This window comes from Oenanthe melanoleuca, chromosome 2 (assembly GCF_029582105.1).
Source record: "Oenanthe melanoleuca isolate GR-GAL-2019-014 chromosome 2, OMel1.0, whole genome shotgun sequence".
NCBI lineage: Eukaryota > Metazoa > Chordata > Aves > Passeriformes > Muscicapidae > Oenanthe > Oenanthe melanoleuca.
This window is the reverse complement of record NC_079335.1, coordinates 70,300,336-70,323,201: the sequence shown is the minus strand read 5'-3', so window position 1 is coordinate 70,323,201 and position 22,866 is coordinate 70,300,336. Positions and strand designations below refer to the sequence as shown.

Genomic DNA, 22,866 nt, shown 5'->3' with positions numbered 1-22,866 from the left:
ATCTTGGTTGACAGAAAAGCAGACTATTTTTTTAATGGGAAAAAACCTATCAAAATTATATTGTTGCATACAAATGGAAATGCATTTAGTAGCTAATAAAAATTTCCTTGAATTGGAATTGAATTTCCTAGTTGCTTGGTGAGGGGAAAAAACCTTATTATTATTAGGAAGTTAAATCTTGGCATGTATTCTCAAGGCCTGACTTGAATGAACAACACGTTGCTTATGTAGCATTAAAGTACCTAATACTGGGAAAGTACTTCATCATCCTAAGAAAAGTTGCCACCATCCTAAGGAAATATGGGCATTAAGACATCTGATGGAAATGAGATGCAAGTATAACCAGACTGTCAACAGAGACCAGACTCCTTCCTCTATTATTTTCCCATTTTTCAGAAAAAAAAAAAAAAAAAAAGAGAACATGTACTGAGTTAAACGTCATTAAAAGCTCAGAGAATAATCTTCTAAAAGTTGTCTTCTAGATGAAGAAGAGGGTCATCAGGAAAACACAGAGAGACTTCTGTAAAAGACACTTTTAGAGCTATTCTAATAATTCTGTTTTAATTCTGCCAGCTTACTCAAATTAGTCCATGGTCTCAAAATAGAGCTGCTCTGTCAGGTTCGTTTTATAGGCTGATGATCAGTGAAGAAGTATTTAATTCATAGATCTTAATAAGGTCTCTGTTTTTTGTAAAATATTTTCTCTGTGTTTTGTAGGTGAGATAATTAAAGCATGAAGGATGAGAGGGAGTTTTGCAGTAAATCAGCAACAGAGTTAAAAAGGGGAGGGTGGAGTTTTCTTGATTTTTCAAAATAATGCCCTGGCTAAGGTGCTGTGAATAATTTCTACTGGAACTCTGTCCCATGCAAAATTTCTATGAAGTATGAAGTGAAAGGGTTTTATAATACCCCAGAATTTCCTCCTGATTCCCCTTCAAATTGTCACACCTTCCCTCTGTGGGAATTGTTGTCCTGATGAGATTTTTCAAATCCCTTTCTGTTTATTTCAGTAGTGTAGCAAAAGTGATGCAATTTTTGTTATAAGACCAGTTCTGCACTTTGATTGCAAATTCAGAGTATTATGTGCTTCTAGATAATAATCCTGTTGGATATCTGCAAATTTACAGAGCTAAGTTGTTTGCAGTAGATTTGACTACTCCTTCTCAGTCGTTCCACTTTACAGTTTCCCTCAAACTGCTGTAAGGATTTCTTGAGCCAGTGTTCACATAATTTGTTTCACTGTTCAAGATTAAATTTTCTTCCATTGGTTTGTCTAATTATTGTTTCTTGAAAAAAAAAAAAAAAAATCTAGAAAATTCTAGTGCAACCAGGCTGTTAGATTATGCTCTGTGAAAAGAATACTTAGGCATATTTGGTTTGAGCTCAAAGACTGGCATCTTTCATCAGGTGACACAGCATTTAAATTACTCTCAGTGAATAGCTACCCCCTATTCATCCACTGCATGCTGCTATTCATTTCACAGATTTCTGTTGTATCCCTTTCATCATTCCTTCTCTTCTCTGCAGCATCTAATTGTGTTACTTTGTTACACAGAGGTGTTGTCATTTTTTGATTGTAGTAATAATGTATTTGTTGAATGCAGAGGAGCAGATAATGCTGGATTTGAGCACATTACTGATACATACTATGATAAGGGTCTCTGTTTTCTGCTCTACTTATTTCCTAATGTTTTGTTGTCTTTCTGGTTACCAGTGAGCATTTTGCCATTTGTTTCCACAGAGCTATCTGCAGGGAATATGGGATGTCCTCCTGGAGAACAGCAAGCTCATTTGTTACTGTGTGTGCAGGCAGGCTGGCCCATTACATACATTTACTGACCCTGAATTTCAGCTTCTATTGCCCAGTTGTGCATCATCATGACATCCTTGTGCAACAGCTGGCAAGCTCATGAGTGTTTAGAGCACCAAGGGAATGTTAGAATGTTAGTAAACTAACTGCTTGCTTAAATACAAGGATTAAACACACAGTAATGTGTGTCTTTTCATGTCAGGTTTCCCATGGAACTTTCTAGATGTGGACAGAGGTCTTCTTTAGCTCCTACTGCTGCTGAACAAGGCACTAACTTTTATTTAGTTCTACTCCACCGTAAGTACAGCTTTTCCTGAACTTCTCTGTCCAGACAGCCTTGAGGGTACGATGGGAGAAACTTTGATAGACATAGTTTATGTATTGGCCAGAAGGCAGGATATTTTGTAGCCTCTGAGGAGCTTTGGGAAGTACAAGATCAATGTGCAAATTGCTGTAGTCAGGGCTGTGCCCCTCACTGGTTCCCACCTGCCTTAATAACAGAGCTGGTTTCAGTCAGGCACTGAAATTGGAGGTGAAATGCATCACAACAGCAAGGGAAAAAAAGAAAAATGGTGCATGAAGTACATTCCTGTAAGGTGAAGGGTAATGTGTCCATCATTGCTTTGGGGGGACTGAAGATCAGATAATGCCAAACAAGTGTCATGTCTCACAAGCTCTCTTTACTAAGACTGTGCATGGGCTGTGTTATTGACTAGGGAACAGGGGTAAGAGATGCTTTCAAGATCATCCTGTGTTTTATCATGGTTCTTGAATACTGTGCATGTAATGTTTTTCCAGTGGCTGCTGTTTGTGAATCCTTTTATGTGCCTAGATTTAGGTGTTTTGGGCAATTTTTGGTGTCTTCTGCTCTCCTACTTAGCTCCAGCTGCTAGACCACAAGGTCTCCTGGAGAGCCTGTGTTACTTTTGCCTCCCTCCTTTCTGAAACAATGATTCCTTCACAACCATGTGAATGACTGAGGAGACTGAATAGTTATAGCCAATTCATTTGCACAGAATACTTCCACAGAAAAAGGGCTTGATGATGACTCCACAGTAACAGCCAAAAACAATTCAGGGGCAACCTTTAATGCAGGGAAACACTTGTGTATTAAAGTAGATATTTAATTTATATGAAGCAGAATATATTTGGTAAGAATTATGAGATTTAGTTACTGTGATCATTTTCCTCAAAAGACATCTTATGAAATTTTACTTGGGTAATTTTCCTCCCCTATGTTCCCTAAATCTTCAGCTCATGTGAACAGTTTTTCCTGTTTAATATGAAGAAGGAAAAGAATCCCCTTATTCTAGGCAGGAACTGACTGGAAATTCATTCATTCACTGGAAATGAATATATAATTCTTCTGAATTTTCATAGTGACTGATCTCCTCTGAGCATCATACCAGATTTTTCTGCAACAGTTGTAACAAAAGAATCCCTTGAGATTTGTTTCCATCTTTGTATAAGTTCATTAAAAACATAGCTTTGATGATTGCAATGTCTTGTTGTTCAGAAAAGTGGGAGAAGGCTCCATTTATGATTGTGATGACTCCATTTTGAGTCACAGAAAAAAAATCTTCATTTCCACACATAAGATATCAAAGGACAGAGTTGGCCTGGTGATTTTTGTTGTTGTTGTTTTTGTTTGTTTGCTTTGTGTTTTTTTGGGGTGTTGCTTTTTTTTGTCTTTTCACAAATTGTAGGAAGGTTATATCTCTGATTATTATATTTCAGTGGTTGGTCAGAAGGTTTGCTTCTAAACTTTTTTAGCTAAACCAGACACAAAACAAATTCTGTGTTGCAATTTACTGGATGCAGTTCCATTGATACTGTTAATAAACAAGAAAGATATTGTTAGAAAAAGAGATTGTGGCTGAAGTTACCTTCACAGTCTCTCTTCAGCAACTTCAGCTGTGACAGGTATGTGACAGGTATGTTTTGCAAACAAAAAAGCTGTCACACAACCATCTTTTTTATGTGTTTGTTTGCTTGCTTTACTCAGTCTCTGCACAGCACAAATCACGTACTCTTTCTATAAAATCAAGTAAGAAGAAGAGGCTGGGTTGTATCTGCTCAATCCTTGAGAACTTAGCTTGCAAAGAGTGGGGAAAGAAGGGATTGCAAAAAGAAAACAGTGACAATGCTCTGTGACAGAAACTGCTTGTAGCTAAGTAGCTGGGCTCCATTTAAGTTTATTCCTTGTCCAAGTGTTTATGCAGATCTCCTGTACAGAGCATTAGTTTGCATTTTATAGAGACTGCCTTCAAGAAAACTGAGGACTTTAGTAAATGGTTTACAGCTTGTTGAAAGATAAGTTTCAAATCAGACAGTCTTCCCTCACCCTGGGATTCCAGAGAATTAGGCATGTACTACCAGATAGATTCTACAGAAAAGAAAGCTGGAGTACTGAGAGATTTGAGTTACCAGCAAATCAGGCACAAAGTTAAAATTAGAGCCTGTTATTCCAAACTTGTTTGTTCAATTTATGGTAAGTTTTATGATTGGCATTAAGAGCAGAGAATAACAACAGTGCCTTCATTTACTCTTGTTGATAAATATCTTTGAAAATATAATTTTAAGATGTTCAGTTGTTCTGTCCTTTAACTTTGAAGCTGCTCAGCACAGAAACAGCAGAAGACAAATGGTTTTACCACTGTCTCAGGAAGCAAATTCTGACAGGTGTCTTTCTCTATATCAGTAACTTGTTATCAGAAGCACAGCTGAAGCAGGGAGCCATTCTGAAATAAGAGTGGCAGCCATCATAACTTTATGTCAGCAATGAAGTTAATGACTATGTTCTTATGTCCTCCTTTCATAGCCCATGGAGGAGCATTATGTACAATTACTTGCCTTTGCAACTAACAACAAAATGGGACAGGGAAAATATGACAATGGAATCACATAAAATTCTGTTTTGAAGACCTCTGGCCTATTTGCTGAAAGGATTTTTTCCCCCAAAGTATTTAGAAATTGCTACTGAGAAGAATTATAAGACAGGTTTGAATACTTAGAAATAAACTTAGGAAGAATTGATGGCTTTTGATTCCTCTAACCAGCCAATGACTCCTCTGCATATATTGTATGAAAATCATCAAAAGTAATTCTATTTGTTAAATAATGCAATAAACTTGTTTTATATCAGGTTTATTTTTAAAGAAAATTTGGTTTGGCAAGTCAAAGAATAATATTTTACTTTAGTCTTTACTTGTAGACCAAGCTTAAAAATAAGCATTAAGCAATATAGAATATAAAATAAATGAATGAAAAAAAATGGCCTTTACTCTTCTGAGATCTTATCTTAGAGATCTTAAAGTGTTATTTCACTTCTGTAGGTAGTTGGTTCTTGCTTTTTTTATTACATTGTTTTGTTGTTTGGTTTATGTGTGGCGTTTTTTTGTACATGTTGCAATTCCTTTCTTTTTTTAAAGGCTGATGAATACCACCTTTACTTCCCAGCTATCTGACTTTAGACAGCTATCCTTGAAATTTTCAAACATGGCATGAAATGTTGATCTCAATCTAGATGACAAGGGCAAAACAATTTCTATTTGTGTCTTGGACCAGGTACAGATACAACCCAACTATCTATGAATTCACACTAGTAAACACAGAATATGAATGCAAAATTTTGCATGTTGTGAATGAGCATGAGTGAGAAATAAACTGGCTCACCAGTCTTTTTTGTATTTGCTCCTTGGGAAGGAGCTTGGAGTTAGGAGACATTTAGACCAAAAATTCTATAAAATTTTTTTCAGAAAGGAGATTCCTGTTTGGAACTCTACTAACTCCTTTTATTGACAATTTGGAGAATTTGGTATTGATAGGCTGGGGATTCAAGTAAGCTGTTCAATCAAGGATGAGAGTTTGGCCTCCAGCTGCAGAATAGCTTAGTCTAGTCTTTAAAAACCCCAAAATAATAACAAAACACCCATTCCAATTGCAAGTGAGCAGTATTCTAAACCACCCTCTGATGTTTGCTCCAGTTTTGTGGTTGTTTCCATAAAAAAACAGCACTGTCAAAGGCTGCATTTTCAATGAAATTTGAAGAGAATCCAATATTTTCAGACTTGAGAGCTAATATTAAATGCTATTAGTTGGTAGTTTCAGTCAACTACCATATCTTGAACTATTCCATTTTGAACTGCAAACAAGTATATTTTGCTGGGGTAACCTAAATATTTTAGTGATTATATCCCTTGTCATATCAATTACTGGAAGATCATTAGATATTTTATGTCCTGTTGGTTTGGGAGTGATTAATGACACTGAACTGTGAAGTCCCAATGCATTCTCTGGGCATCAGTTGAATGTTCTCACTTTCTCAGTCAGGAAATCCTGGTGCTCTGTCAGTATTTCTATTACAGTTCTTTTTTTCTTTTTTTTTTAATGGTGGAAAATAGATTCTAAATCTTTCTTCCTTTAAAACAACATTTCACTTGTGTATTTCCCTGGTGAATATCTGGTCTGTAGTCCTGTTACTCATGATCTCTCATTCTTCCAGGTGTTGACAAATCAGCTTTGGCACCACTTCCATAAGTAGCTAAATCTTGCATGCAGGTGATTCCCTTAGCTTCAATGAACTTATTTACTTTGTCAAAACTAGATATTTACTGAGGCCACTGTAGTTTTTTGTTTATCTGGTGTGTTTTCTTTGTAAAGGTTGTAAAAGGAGCAGTTGAAGTCATTCATCACAAAACCATGTTAAATAAGGACCATGGGTTTGGGCTTTTGAAAAAAAAAGCCTTTCCTTCCTAATTTTTATAGAGGATGTATTTTGAAATATATCTTCATTACATTATAGAAATACTTAGTAACAACATATAATGATATAATTCTATCATTTCCTATTAAAGAATTTAAAGCTTTTGACAAATGTTATTTTGTCAATCTTATTTTCTTTGGGTTATAAAAGCAATTGAGTTCTCATGGAAACAGTGAATTATTTCTTGGGATAAACTACAGAAAAATAATAAATGCCAGATAAAACCCAGACATTTTTCTAGTGTTTTAATTTAGGAAAAAAAAAATACTGCTCTTATTAAAATGTCTGGCAAGGGATTTTTTTCCTGTGGGTCCTAGTTCTAGAGCTGTGTCCTTGAAGTCAGATCTTGAAGGCTGCATGCAGTTCAGCTCCCTGTCTCTCCCAAGAACTCTCTGGCTGTGTGTCCACGAGGGCAGGCTTTCCACATGCATTGTTTCCCACTTCTCATCAGGGGTGCTTCTGCACAATCTCTGGGCACTGCACAATCTGCCTACCCAGCTTTTTTGGCAATCTGCACTCTGCTTTGCCCTAAGGCAGCTCTGGTCTGAAAGTGCTGTGCTGGGATGTATATAATCAGCACTTTTTGAGTTGGAGCTGCTTCTGCCCACCTTGGCAAGATTGCCAGAAATCTTGCAGACAGCCCAGCTGTTTGTTAGTGTGCAAGGCCTGAGTCTCAACTTTAACTATTCAAGGCTCCGTTGGAGGGGATTATAATTCAAAATTTGGGGTGTGAACGTTATTCATGTTTAGTTTTAATCACATTTACACTGCTCTTTTCATAACTCATCTAGATTAATTGCAATGAGGTCAGTCAGCAGCAGGGAATATGTTCTGAACAAGGTAAAACTTCACACCTTCCTGCTTGGAAAAGAGCAGAGTATCACAGAGAGCCATAAAATCAGGACTGGCATGAAAAATGGGAGTGTGAAATAATTTAATCACTGTTTCTCAAAATACAGGGACTCAAGTCAGTCAATGGAACTATTTGATTTAAAAATAAATTAAGTACTTTTTCACACAATGTACCATTATGTTGTGAATTCATTCCCAGTGCAATCTTGAGGGCTAAAAGTGTAAATGGGTTTCTAAAGCAATTCCTTGAATTCATAAAGAATAACTCAGTTGGTGACTAGGAGAAAATCTGTTCTGGATGCAGACTGAGAAGGCACTTGTCTGGCTACTGTGGACATATACATAGACTTTTTTTACAGCAATCTCTAGACATTTTCAGCTGGCCACTTTCAGAGGAGAGGATCCAGGCTCAGCAGATCAGTGCCTCACTATTGTAGTTGTTCTTGTGCTTCCTGAGTCCCCTTCTGCTCTGTTCTCTGACAACACAGCCCCTGAATGTGTGTGTGTGTCTGCTTGCTGCTGGAAGGGACCCAGATGAACACCCCACAGCAGAGAGTGTGATGTAGGGCTAGACCTGCCTGTCAGGTTCCAAGAGCTGTAGTAAAAACACAACCTGGGTGGCAATTCAGCTTTTCAGGCTTCTTAAGATGAACCTTCAGAGAGTGGTTTTGTTGAGTTGCTAAGTGAGATGGGTGATGTGGAAGATGGTGCTTGATTTGACCCTCAAATGCAGGTAGTTTCATTTATATGTTGGTAACCAGGCACATTGCTGTCCTATGCAAGACTGGGAAATCATGATGAACTTTCTCTTGCTAATGGAAGTGTAGAAAACAATGTAGTTGCTACAGGTTTCACACCTGCTAGACATGACTATGACCAGTGCATGGCTGGATAAATAAATTCTCTATGTATATTATATATTCTAGCTGCCTTTATCCTTCTAAATGTTTGTAGAATAAAGCTTGGAGAAAGAAAAGGTAAAAAATAGTAACAAAGCAGAGGGGTATACTGGGAGACACATGGACCCAGAATTGTTTTCTTTAAGGCTTCTAGGGAGGAACTGTGGTTGCTCTCAAACACAATCAACAAAAAGTCATTATTTGCCACCAGCTTTGTCTCATCTCTCCCAACTTATACTACTAGGGTGAAAAAATGGCAATGCTGAATGACTTACCAATAGCAGTTATGATTTCTGTATTCAAGGTATATATATTCAAAACTAGTGTATTTAAAATATAACTCACTTTGATTTCAAAGTGTGCTTAGGTGCCCTTAATCTTCAGTAACTCGTTAGGAAAAATGGGGCCATGAAACAATAGAAAGTGAGGGTCTCTTCATGAGAATTTATTTTCTTTATTGTGCATTATTTATTTTATATTTTATAATTTTTAAAGTGTCTAGAATGATGCTGTGTACTTTATGAAGCAAAGTACTAGCTCTCTGAGGCTATTTGTCTGTTAATAGGAAAGACTTAAAAGAGGATCTAGGTGAGCCAGGGATGTTGGAGATCATCACTGTGATCTGAAAAACTCTGCTTGTGGTAAGGTAACCCCAGAACTATCTCCAATTTCTGCCTCTGAAGCAGTGACACACTCTGCTGGATGGGAGCCATCAGTGTTGGTCTCAGCCAGAAGTGCTTTGGTTGGACTGGAGCACTGAACAGAGCAATGTCTATCCTGGTGTAATTCCTAAGCTTGCCAACTGCACAGACAGGCTCTATCCTAACTATACCAGAAGGCATGAGGGGACATGGTGCAGTATTTCAGGTAGTTAATTGAACAATGTGGATCTTTGGACTCCAACCACCACAAGACCCTCAGTTTTCTATTTCTGGACTCTTTATGTATTTTGTTTTAAAATAGTCCCTGGATAAAATCCCTTCAAAGTTCTTTAAACATTTGCCTTTCATGCAGGCATGAAAGAAAAATTTGTAAATATATATAGAAATAATTAGAGTTATTCTCTGTAATGACCCAGTGAAGTCATAGTCTCACTGTCAAAAACAAAGCTTACTACAAAGAAATATGTTTCTAATTGTTTTGCTTTTTAATTAATCCTTAACTAGCTGTTAAGTTGTAGTGTGTGTACAGCACTTACAATAAAGAGTGGAACCACATTTCTTTCATGCAAAGTCTACAGTCCCCAGTTTGCTGTGTGTGTCTGTGTTCAGCAGTGGATAGAGAAACTATGTTAGAGAAAGTGATGGCAGAAACACATAGAAAATCTGCTGTCTGGATGAACATATTTCTAGCTATGGCTAGGGCAATAAAGTAGTGCCAGGGCTCCATGAAATGAAGATAAATTCATGCCTTTGCTTATGATTCCAGGAAAACTGGAGTTTATCTTCATTCTGGCCTCAGCCTTTCCAGTTGTTGACCATCTGGATGTAAAACCACATGACTGGGTCTGATACTGGATATACTTATATATTTGTGTAAGAACATATAATGCATATATAAGATGTGCTAGATCTAGTCTAGTATATCACTAGTTATCTGGAATACTTATATATCTTTTCCAGAGAAAATGAGAGTGCAATTCACACACACAAAATGAAGCTTTAAAGTTTTTTGCTTATAATAACAGGGGCTTGGACATTTGGTGGTTGAATAGTTCTGAAAAGCAGAATGAAAGGTGAACTTACAGAGAAAAGGTCTGAGACATCAAAAGACACACTTGTAAGCAATAGAGATTACTGTAAAAGGGAAAATTATATTACATTTCAAAAGATCAGGCACCTTTGAGAGAAAGAAACAGTGAATACTATGGAAGACAATGAACTAAAAATATTAGAAGAAAATTAAAGGGAAAAGGGTATGTACTAAAGGCAACAAAGAAAATACTTATTGAACATCTTTTACTTTTTTTCCCTTTAACACGATTTAGGCAAATAAAAGGAGTTCAGACACCAAAGGTGAGATAGGTTTCACACTATCCTTTTTGTGAAAGGAGATGGGAGTGAATATGAGCTTGAAGACCAAAGAAAATCAGGGCACTAAGAGAGGTTAACATGGAAGAGAACGTACATAAAGTTGAATAATAATAAAAAGGTTGGTTTTTTTTTTTTTTTTCCCTTTGATATTCAAGAAGAGTATTTAGGATTTTTAAACAGTCTGTATAACTAGCAGTGAGAGCAGTAGTGAGCCTCAGTAACTGAGCTTCTCCATTTCCTTATTTTGAAAGGACATTAGAAACAATCCAGTTCCCTGACTCACTACTGCAGTACATTACAAATCTCTACAGAAATACACTCTAGGAATACAGAAGAGTGTTTTTTCATCAAGTGGGGACAAAAGAAGAGTGGTTCAGGTTATGGTATCAAAGAGAGACAGCACATACCAGCTCTCCCTGACAGAGCAGTGGCTTTATGGGCGCTCTGTGCTCTGTGTTGCCTTGTCACAGAAGGTTGAAGCACAGGGACTGGACATGCTTTTCAGAAGGTTCTCATAAAAATAGAAATGGTGAAAAGCTGAATTGGCTCCATTCACTGTTTAAAGGCTTCCTGTCAAGCTGTTCTTGAGTGAATGCTTAATTTCAAGGATGCTTAGAAGTTAGATATAAGGTAGAAAATTTAGAAAAGAAAGCAAGTGACTACTGGGAAAGCAGACAGATCACAGGAGAGAAAGGAGAAGGAAGATGTCACATGCCTCTTTAGGGGGTTATTGGAACTGAAGGATAAATGAAAAATATGGTGTACCCTTAAATAATTATTCATCCAAAACCACAAGAAGACAATAAGATTTTTTTCCTTAACTTTTCCTTTCTTTAAAAATGAATTTTCATTTCTTTGAAAAGTAAGGGTTTTTTTTTTACTAAGGTCCATGGTATGAGAATAGGAGGCAGTGTTTATTAAATGAAATGGGACTATCTGACTGTATATAAGGTTGGTTTGTGTTTTGTTTTCTTTTGTGGGGATTGCCAGATACTGGAACAGGTTGTGCAGAGGTGCTGTAGATTCTGTGACTCTGAAGTTTTGAAAATCCTGAGATACTGGTGTGAATTCAATTTTAGCTTTGATTTGTAGAGGAAGCTGGACCTCCTGAGGTTTCTTCCAATCTCAATTATTCTGTGAGTCTGTGTATTACATCTCTGCTATCTTTGTCATGCAGGAAGAAAGTAGGACATGGGACCTCGTGGTTGTGTCCACACTGTATCTTGCACATGGAACTTTACATGCTTTCAAAAACAAACAAACAAAAGAAAAAAAAATGACATTCCTTTTCCCATAAGTTATGATTATCCTTGGTTCTTATATGTGAAATAAATGCAAAATTAGAGAGTATTTATTGCTTAGGTTGATTTGGCCTCATCCTAAATGCACTGCAGATCTCAGAAGTTCTTCTTTGGAGAGCTTCTCTGTAAAGACCTGTTACAGCAGCCTAGCAAAATCAAAGGATAACAATCATGGCAAACTTTAAGAGCACATTTGTGGCAGTGCTAGTTACATATCTGGCTGACAATGCCACTGCTGGTGAGAGATGTCCCATCTGCCCACTTACTCTGTTTGCATGAGATATCAAAAATGCTATGCTGTAGAACAGAACCTGGCAGGCAAAAATGCAATTGAGAAGGTGCTAAAGGGTGATAATAGGTTAGATTATCTTATCAGAGCTATCTGATTATGTAGAATATCACAGATACAGCAACTGATTTAAGAGGACATTCTGGTAGTGCATATCCTTGATAAGCATTGCTGATGGCATTTATATGGAGTAACAAATAGAAGAAAATATTAACATTTCCTGATAAAAACCCAAAACCCTTAGAAAAGAGATTAATGGAAAATAATGTATGTGTTCCTTGCTGTGTCATTTTTAAGAATTTAGTCTGGATAAGGAGCCAGAGGCTGTCACATGTGAAATGTCTCATCTGCTAAAACCCAAAGCTGATCTTTCTAAAGAGCAGAGTAATTAATTAAGTGCTTTCCATTTCAGAATGTGGGTTAGTGAAATCACACACTCCTTGCCATTAGCTCCTGGTGCATAAAAATTTCTGTTCTTTATGGCACGTTAACAGCTGGGCTGAGAAAGAGAGTTAAGTGTAGTTTTGTAAATTTTATTACAAATACAGCATCCGGGTCCTTTTACTGACAAACACTTTGCACCAGGATCCTGCAGAATTGCATGATGGGTTTTGTCAAGGACTGGTCCAGAAATACCACTATATCTTTCCTGGGACAGCTTCAAAAGTCTTTCCTCCCCCCTTTTCATCTGTTCTCTGAAAAAGTATCTCCTGAGTTTGAAGTTACTCTTTTGTTGAATTACCTTTCCCTCACCTTTACTTTCCTCAATAAAGCCACCACTTTGTATTTACTGTTGTTAGTGAAATAATTGCTGTATTTATCAGTTGAAATGTAGAGGATATCTTACCAATAACCACATTTTTCTGGTAGAATATATTTTGATGAAAAATCATTTCAACTTTAGTTTTTATGTCTTTCTTTAAAGCATCCAGTATTGACTGGCTACTCGTGCATATATCATGCTTGGCTGTGTAGAAAAAATAACTATAGCAAAAACCTATGTTCCTTGATAATGGAAAGGCTGGCTGAATAGCAGTCAAATTTCAGATGAAAATTTTTAAATTTCTTTTTGAAAGTAATAGTTGGATTATGGGTCAGAGGCAGAAAGCAAGAATGGCAGGCTCAAACAGCAGCTGTCTTATCAAGGAAGAGGGTAAGTCACCCTCAGTCTTACTAGAGCTACAGCTATTTCTTCCTCCCTCAGTCAAATTTTGCTAGTAAATCCAGGATCATGGTACAGCTGTGAAAAATTACATCCACTGAATAGAAGACCTTTTATCAGTGGTGCTTTCTGATTTGATAAGGCTGAAATTACTTAGAGATGGGAGAGTAGAGGGAATGATTATCTAAAAGGAAATCTGCAAGCAGTTCAACATTTCTCATCATAATTTTTTTCCACTCTTCTAGGAAATACAGTTGTAGCAACAGATATGGATCTAGCCTTTGACACAACTTCTAGTTTGCTGCTCGACTGAATGTTGTGGGTTTCTTAATATGTGGTGGTGTTTATCTTTCCACAATAAGGTTCAGTTTCATTTGGCAAAAGGCAGCACTTCAACTAGACTGAACTTTGGGATGTGTCAAAATGTAAAGCCTGAGGGGTCTTTTGCCTGTTTATGTTGCTTTTGCAAACCTGCCCAATGCCAGCTGTGCAAAATGTCCCTTCTGCCTGAGGCTGGACAGGAAACTGCACCCTGTCTTCCTACGCTTGGCTGTGCTAACCCACGTTTGTGATTGCCAAGCCTGATTACTGCAACATGTTGCACTGAAAAATCAAACTGCTAGCCAAGTCAATAGATCTAAAGGGAGAAATGGAAGTTTTCAGAGAGGTCCCTGGTATTAGTGAAATACTAAGTAGGAGTGCTAGGTTGAGTGTTAACAAGGGACGTGTCTATCCCACAGCAACCTCCTGGCTTATGCATGAGAATCTTTCACCATTTTAAAAACCCACTAAAACCAAAATTGAACAAAAACCTCTATTTCTGTTAACTAGATTTGCTATATCACAAATTAGCAGAAAATTCTTAGGTGTTTTCATGCTGTGTAAAACCCAGCACGGAAATGTGACCTCCTCTGCAGCTGCTTTGCAGCTCTGTTACTCATGGAAGCCTGCAAATATCCTTCCTACATTGATAAAGTTGACTGGAACTCTGTAAAGCTAAGCCATGTTTCTTGGTTGGTGGACTCAGCAGCTGAACAGTGTAGGTTAAACCAGAGGAACCAACATATTTTTAGCTCCTTACTTTTCATACATGATGTGTTTTCTTTTTGACTCACCCTGCAGAGTGTTTTAGCCCCCAGCCCTTCTTGTGTTCCATGATAGGCAAGAGTCAGCCATGTCCTTCTCACAGCACTGCCTTTAGAGCCATGACTTGCTACCTGCAATATTTATACCTATCTGAAGTTTTCTTCATTAACAGAATAATATATATATGTATCCTGGACAATCTTGCCACTGTTGGTGAAAGGATTTATTATTCTTACATACATCTATTACAGAATGTTTTTTCTCTAAAAGAGTTTGAGTGAAAGGGTGTGCAAATAATCTTCCCAGTGTGAAATAAAATGCCATGAAAGAACACTGACAAACAGTTGAAATGTTCTCTAGACCATCTGAAATTTTGCATGTCACCATTGTACTTGTGACCTTTGCTCCTTTTTTTCTTTTATATTCTGTGAATGATTAATATTTTTCTTGTTGCTGCCAAAAACAGCTCTCAGTGCCAGTTTCTAAGCTATCATCCAATTTCAACTTACTTTTGCTCATATATAAAATAAGCTTGAACTATTGAATATCCCTGTTTAATTTCTCACCCTAGGAAGTGGGTTAAAAATAGCTAACAGGTCTCATGCAGGTACTAAGGAAGCAGGTTGGGTCTTTGAGACTGTAATCTGTTTAAATTGCTACATTTTCCTATTTTAACCTCCACTTACTCCCTGCTTGTCTTTATCACCTGATCCCTCCAGAATTCTTTAATTCTTTTTAAGTGTTCACTTTCCTTCACAATCAGCTGTGGAAAGGGAGCATACATAGACACTGACAAGATATATTTGTGACTCATGGTATAAAATATGCAGTCCACTTTTTAATATCCTATTTTTGTGAAGGTAATGTCTCAGGAAAAACTGATGAAAAAATGGCTCTGGCTGGCTGAGAACCAGGATTTTATTGTGCAATAATTAGGCAGTCATTTATCCTGGAAGTTATCAATTTTGTCTGTGTATATAGAAACTTAAGGATTTTTAACCTGTCTTTCACTTGAAATATCTTAGAATCTGAACAAAAATAAAATGGCACATACTTAAAAAAAAATATGACAAGTGTGAAGACATTTATTGGGTCAAAATATCAAAACATAGTAGTTTTCAGTTTGATTCCTGTCCAGCATTTTTTTTCTTCACTTTGGTAGACAACATGAAAGATAATCACTTGGTCTTTCTGCCTAGTAAAATTGAGTAATACCTACCAAAGGATTGCTATAGAAGTATGTTTCAAGAGAAGTTTATTACCACTTGAACTACAAAACAAAACTGAATCCCAGTACTCTCTTTTGTCTAGGAGCTGTCCTTCAAATACTGTCTATTTTGCCTTTTTTTCCCCCCCTTTGAATACTAATGGCAGATATCTAGAAAAGTTTATTTTGTTTAATCAAACAAATACCAATAGCTACTATCACACATTTTGAGCATTCAGTTGAAAGTCTTGTGCCATGTCTACAGTGTGCACACAATTCCAGATTCCTGCATTATGTGATTGATGGCTGGGGTATGGTACCTTAAGAAGTTAAACACAGAAGGAAGACAGAAAAGGAACACCAAGACACAAATTACTTACAGTTTTTTCTTGCTTAAGGGTTTTGGGGTTTTTTTCAGTTGAATAAAACCACTTTTTAACTCCTTTATGTCATATTTCTTCTTAAAAAAAGTTTTAGATGTTCTAATTTTCTTGCCTTGAGATAAGCCACAAGATCTCTTATTTTTCATATTCAAGCAAAGCCATGCAAAATGAATACAAATCCTGAAGCTGCATGTGAATGCCACTGCTACAGAGTGCCAGAAGTCTGTTGGCAATTTGTGTGGAAATGTCCCAGCTGTGAGCTTGCTGGCTCAGGTGCTTCCAGCTGTGCTGTGCTGCTGTGGCATGAAGAGAAGTGCAAGCTGCAAGCTCTACAAATCTGTACAAACACTTAAGCCAAAGCTGCACTGTGCCTTGGTGCTGTGTCTGCATGGCTACTACCCAATGCAGACAGTGCAGAGCTTTCTAGTTTCTACATTGGTTGTAGTCCTACTTTTTATTACTGTGTAGACATAGTCAGTACAAGCCACAACAGGGAACATCAATTATTGTTCATTTTATCTGTTGGTTTGGGTTTGCTTTTACTTGTGTTTTAGACATGTAATTCCATATAAAATAAGATGCTGTGGCAGATTGTCTCTGTGTTACATGGTTAAAGTTAAAAATAGTCATAATGGGATGACTGAAAGGAGATCCTTCAAACATGAAAAAGAAGGGAAAAAAAAAACTGTTAAGATTCACTTATCCACTGGAATTGTGGTGCCTTGATACCACTTTCCTACTATTCTCTCCCCACCAGTGGTGAAGGATCAGATCATCACTGTGGGAAAGGATGAACTATTTCTGTAACATATCTTTTTTTTTCTACCTGTGATCACTTAGTTCTTTCTCAATATCTGTTATTAAAACAAAATCTAGGAAAGAATGAGATGATTCAGTCACTGTGCATTCCTCCTAAACCTTACTTGGTAGAGATGATTGTCTTTTACTGGGTTCTGTGAAGCACTGATTTTCAAATGACACTGATAAAATGACCAATTTCTGTTTTGTAAAAACCTTTGCTGTCTTTAGACCTGCTTAATAATATTTTTGCTGTTGTTTTTTTTCTTTTAGCTTTTTTCTCTTTTGCCTTCAGTACAGAGATTACTGTCTCTGTCCATCCTGCATTTTTCTTTAAGGAAGGCAAACATGGCCATCTCAATTGTTATGCTTTTGTTTTTGTTATCTCTGATAAAATCCAGTAAGCAGTCTGTGCTTATTCATTTTCTGCAAAAGAAATAAGTTTTCTTGATTGATCCCTTTATCTGGCTGTGAGGTACAAAAGGAAGCATTTCAGTTAACATCTATCTCTCCCTTGCAATTTAGATCTGGAGTGTTCATTACATTTTGGAAACACATTATTCACCAGGTCATCTTAAAAATAACACTGCAGATACTGTGTTACCAAACACTCTTTTTTGTAAAACTTTCATTGTTCTTTTTCTCCACATTTGACATGTTCACAGTAAACAACCTTACTGTGGTGTTCCTTCCTATGCCATCTTTCCTGTTCATTTTCTAGTTCCTTGTAGATATTGTTAACTACTTTCTGTAAACTTAGTATGGGATTTAGTGGGATCTTGTAAAAAGAAATGCTCTAGATGTGCTAAAGTTACCCAGTATTTCTGTAGCAGCACAAAATAAGATGTAATGTGTGTGAGGTGGCTTACTCTCTGCTCTTACTCTTTGTTTTTTCTATCTCCCTTGGTGCTCTCTGGTGCCTCCTGTTATGGCTTACTAAAATTTAGGTCCTCTGGGTGCTGTGTTACTAACAGCTCCCTAATATATTCTACTTTTGGTTTTATACAACTTTTTTTCATTACATGTACATGTACATGTTTTAGCTCTTGCTCCCTAACTTTCCATAATGCCTTTCTGTGAACTTTCTTTGTGTCCTCCACTATTTCAGTTTTTAGTGAAACAGTTGTTGTTTATCATTACATAATTGTTGATAAGAGAATATGTTTTAATCCAGCATAGACTTTTCTCTTGACTAATTGAAAGCTGTTCCCTTGAAAAATATTCTGCAGTGACAAGACTCCAGCTGCCTCTTTTCTAATTCTGAAATTGAGATAGTGTCTTTGCCCATGAATTTACAAACCACATTTCAGAACAAACTGTTTATGTTGGGTCAGAAGATGTTTATCAGGATTGTCTGTGTGTCTACTTGTCCACACAGTTAAGACAGAGACTGCATTGCCCTTATGAACTGACCTCAGGAAAATCTTAGTAGGAAGAAAAAAGTCAAAATAATGCTAATGCATGGCAACTCCATTTAGATGGTAAATAAATGTACTGATGGATTCCTCTTTGCACAGCCTCAGTCTGGCAGCAGAAGAAAGGAACAAATGGGGGAGAGAAGCAGTACCTCACACATACCAGGCTCTGGAGGTGGCTGGGCATGACAGTAAGAGGTGATTTCATACAAAGCTGCTCCCCATGCCAGCCATTTGCTTTGCTTTCCTCAATGTGTTCCTCTGTGCTTATCAGTCTGAGCAAATCTAAAATCTAAAGTCCTGGTTCAGAATTGTTGAGGACCACAGCAGGGATTGGTGCCAGCATGAACATGGAGCAGAATACAGTCCAAGGCCAGCAATGTCCACTTGGATACTCCTGAAGCCAGCAGCTGAAGAGGAGGTATTAGCAGCTCCCTGGAGACTGGGGACACAGTAGTCTCAATCCAGGAAAAGAAAGGGATGGCAAGTGACAAAGTCGAGGTTTAAAAAGCAGTATATCCTTCCTGATAAAGGTTTATGGGAATAATTAAGACTTTTCTCAGAGCCAGGACCTGGTTTTGAATACAGCCTTAATGAAGCTGCTTAATAACAAAAAAATGAGGAGCTGTATCTAAATACAAATAGAAATTATATGAAAATAGCTACTGAATCTCATAACTCACATAGCTGGAATTCTGTCAAGGATTTCCCTGGCATGACAATGGAGCTCTTGCTAACATACCTGCCCAGTCTCACCATCTGAATTCTGTAGAATTAATATTGATGCACATCAGAATAGTGATGTGAGAGGGACGCCTGCCTGAGGTTTCTCCAGAGCAACCTTGCTATGTTTAGGCAGTATTACAGCCATGAGTGTTTGGCAGGTGGAGGATTTGGAGGAGAAGCCATTTTTTGAGACCACTGGAGTTTCTCTTGGTGTCTCTGGGGCTCTTTGATTCTTCTTATTCATCCAAAACAAGATGAATGAGATGACAGACGTTATCTCCCTGTTTTTTTCTCTTGTGATCACTCTACTAGCCACCAGTCACTGCTGTTTGCCCTCTTGATGTTCTTTGCCACATTGATGTTCTTTGGGTTTCCATTTGATTATCGACATTGTTAATTCCTGTCTTTTGGCCTTGGGTCAGCTCCTTTTTTCTTTCTGTACTGATTCCTTCCATGCCTGTATTGAAAAATGGCATTAATGCTGCCATGAGACATTTTCTTTCTACAGACTTTGATCCATCCTCTTTGAAAAAAATAAAATGTTGGCCCATCATAAGTCCCCAGTGACTTTCTCTTGGCTCCCCAAATATCCTGCTGTCTTTTTGCACAGTGATTATTCAGAATAAAACCCTTCATGTAATTTATTGATATATTTTTTCTTACAAAGTTCAGATGGAAAGATAATTCAGGATATGGTAGGCCATTCTCTTAAAGACATTTTAATCCTCCACATAATTCAACTTCACCAGTGCATTGCCATCACCCTTGGTTACTTTCTCCTTCTCAACAATTATGTCCCTCCTATTTACTTCCTTCAAACTGACAGAAGGTTTTTCAAGTCTCTGAACTTTAAAATGAGACCAATATTTCCAATTCAATTCTGTCTGCTTTTTAAAAAATATCTATATAAGTGATTTCATCCCAATGAACCAATGGAATTTCTTGTAAACAGTGGCACAGACCCACATACATGCGTGTCTTCATCATATGTGGTCTAATTTTTAAACCACAGTGAATCATACCAAAGCATCCTTGTTCAGTGTTTTCAGTCATTAATTTTGACAGCCTGCTCTACATAGTTCAATTTTAAAAGTCAGATCTCTCAATTGTGTTTCTTTGACTACATTTAGTAGCCAGTTATCTTCTCTAAATAGAGAAGATTTTTAGCAACCTTTTTGGCAGCCAAGGAAATGAGAGTGGAGAGAGACTGAGGAGCAGCATGGAGCTGTCACTGGGAGGGGGTGACTGGGTCCTCTGATCTGTGGCTACTCTTCAGGGGAGCTCTGCATGTTGTTCTGAACATCTGCTTCAGTATTGATTTCTATTGAGTGTTTTTTCTCTAACCTGCTATTACTTCTCCATTAAGCATACTAACAAAGCTCCCAGTTATATAGTGAGAGCAAAGTTGAATCCTAAATTAAATAATTAAATTAATAAATTCAGTTTGGTGTTGTTCAGGATATTGTCTTGAAAACTTCAGTTGAAAGATCTTTTTCCTCTCCAGGAAAAGAGAGGAAACCTCTCACTATTATCTCCAGAGTAATTTAATTATCCATTTAATACTTACATGAGAAAAATGGCTCTTCAGACAATTGGTCATTCACATCTGTGAACACCAGTGAAATAGACTCCTGAATGTCAATCTGCTCTAATTATGTGCTGCTGGTAGTGAAACACATCATCATTTAGTTTGGTGTAGCAAATTAGAAACCCAAAGCAGGTAAAAATGACAAAGATAGTTATGAATTATTTCATTCAGAGAGTCTCTTTCTCATCCTATTTCCCAGCTTTTATGGGAAAAAAATAATTGAAATTACTGCAACCAAACAATAATAAAACCACAACAACCCTCACACCTCAGCAACCTAGAGACTGTAGAATTTGAAAATATTGAAAAGAATATACTTTGAATGTGTCTCAAATTTTCATGACTGAGAGAATGTAGATCTATTCTACATTAATTATTAGAAGTGGTTATATATCTGTTCTTACTTGTATTTGAAGACCCATGCCTTTGTATGTTAACAGTGCTAAACAGATTTCTAAGACCTAACAGTGTTGTTCAGAGAGCCCAATCCAATAGGTCATTAAAAAATATACTTGGACTATCATGTAAAACGCTGACAAAGGAGAAGATGGAGAAAGTATCCTCTGTTTTAAATAAGGCAGAATTATTTGGAGACATCACCTGCTGTGTTGGAAACTCTGGTTCCTTTACCTCTTCATCCTCAGGAGAGGTTTAAAGCCACATGTCCCATAAATGTTCTAGTTACTCAGTCTTAGTGGTTGTCCTAAGTGGGCTTTGCAAGGAGCTGTGGCTCCTTCAGTCACTGTCTCCTCCTCCTGTGCTTTATAGGAAATGGTTAGGCACTTTGCTCTTGAAAAAATAAGGACTCTTCACTAAAAGTGGGTGCTTTCTTTATTTAAGAAATTTATTATTTATGTATATTTTTAATCCTTATTTATTTTAAGGATACCAAAGACTCTGAAAGAGGGCATGCTAAGTCCTAAGCTCCATGTTTGCTAATTTCAATCTCTCTGCACACACTGCTTTCTGTGGACCTTTTTCTGTTGGGTCCCCTTTTTGCAGCATGGCTTCATCCTCCACCAGACAAAAGATACCTGGGTCCCCAGCAGCATAATGCTAAGTATAAATTCAATTTTCTGTCTGAACTTCAGTCTTCATCATTGAGCAGCTACTGTTTATGACAGTTCTTCTCTTTTTAGAAGGGCCACCTATGAAAACTCTTCTCTTTTGAAAATGCCTACTCCTTCTGACCTCTTGAATGAATTTAAAATGCCCATTGTATGTCATGTTTGACCATTTGAGAGACATATTGAAGGCTTTGCAATAGCATTTAGAAAGCCCTCAGGCTCACCAGCACTTGCATCTGGAAAACACATGGCAGTTTTTAGGTGCTGGTGTATAAACTGCCACGATACCCCATTGGTTTAGAATAGTCCCTGGCAGTACAGAGTACAGCATTTGAGCTGAAGAACATTAGATCATTCTGTCTGACAAGAGTTTGGGCACTTGTAACCAACCCCAACAGTGCTGTTCACTAGTGGCAGATAACTGAAGTGTACTAAAGTATTGCTGAAATAAAAACATGTTAGAAATGAACACTGAAATGAATATCTAAGGCACTGTAAATGTGAATTCTGATAAATTTCTTCCTGATGGGTCATTCAGGTACAGCTTTTAATTGCTCTTTGCAGAAAGTTCATTTTGACCTTAAGTCACATTTTCTGCTCCTTTAATATGCCCTTTTTTACATTTTCTTTCTTAAAATTAGTGCCTGCAGTGTGCTTGTTGGTCATTCTCTTAATGTAGTTCATATGTAGAGTCTTTAATTTCAGTTGTCTGGTTTTTCAGGTGCTGTCCTAATTGTGCAGACAAAGAAATAGTGTATTTTTTCAGTTTCTTCCAATTCCAGTTTCACTGAGACAATGAGGATAGAAAGCAGTGAGGCTTTCCTGGTGTGAAATCATGTTCATTAAATTACATTACACTTCTAAGTTGTATTACCACTCTCAGTAGTATTGCATGAATGGTTGTGATTGTGGGATCAAAAGCTTAAAGCTTTATGCATTTGGAAACTATTATTATGGTTCTGTCTAGAACACCATAAAAATCTAAACATAAGATTCAGTGTGTAATGTACAAATGACTTACTGGAGTTAATGTGAATTGGTCTTAAAGACATGCAGGGATTTTATTTCTTTTTCTGTGCAAGAATCTGGGTAGAAGTCTAAGTGACATTGATCACAGTATTCAAGAGAAACATAATTTCCTATAAAGCATTAAGGGAAAGTGACTTATTTTGTGTTCCATATCCAATGAAAATCTTTTACATGAGACACCAAGAGGCACAAAGAAGAATAAAACACCACTACCAAGACCTGCTTTGCTTAACTGAAGCAGGAAACTTTATTAACATCCTTTGATTCTCTTTGAAGCAATAATATTTCTGCATAGAAGAAAATATAACTGAACAGTTACTTGCCCAAATCAAGAAACCTGAATTAGGAAAATTAACAATTCAACCTAGCATATCAAAAATACTGGAACAAATAATATATACTACAGGAACAAACAGCATAAATTAGAAACTGAGTAAATTTTATGAGGTTAAGGCC

The 22,866-nt window shown here is 37.1% G+C and overlaps 1 protein-coding gene across 2 annotated transcripts in view; it reads left to right on the top strand.

The window, feature by feature from the left end:
- Positions 1–1,971: 1,971 nt before the first annotated feature.
- The window catches only part of SEMA5A (semaphorin 5A), a 356,553-nt gene continuing 335,658 nt past the window's right edge, over positions 1,972–22,866 (top strand). Inside the window, exon 1 of one of the 2 annotated variants that reach the window (XM_056483463.1) lies at positions 1,972–2,107. The gene's annotated coding sequence lies outside the window, so the exon portion shown is untranslated. The remainder of the gene's footprint in view (positions 2,108–22,866) is intronic. The other variant, XM_056483464.1, reaches the window with a different exon arrangement.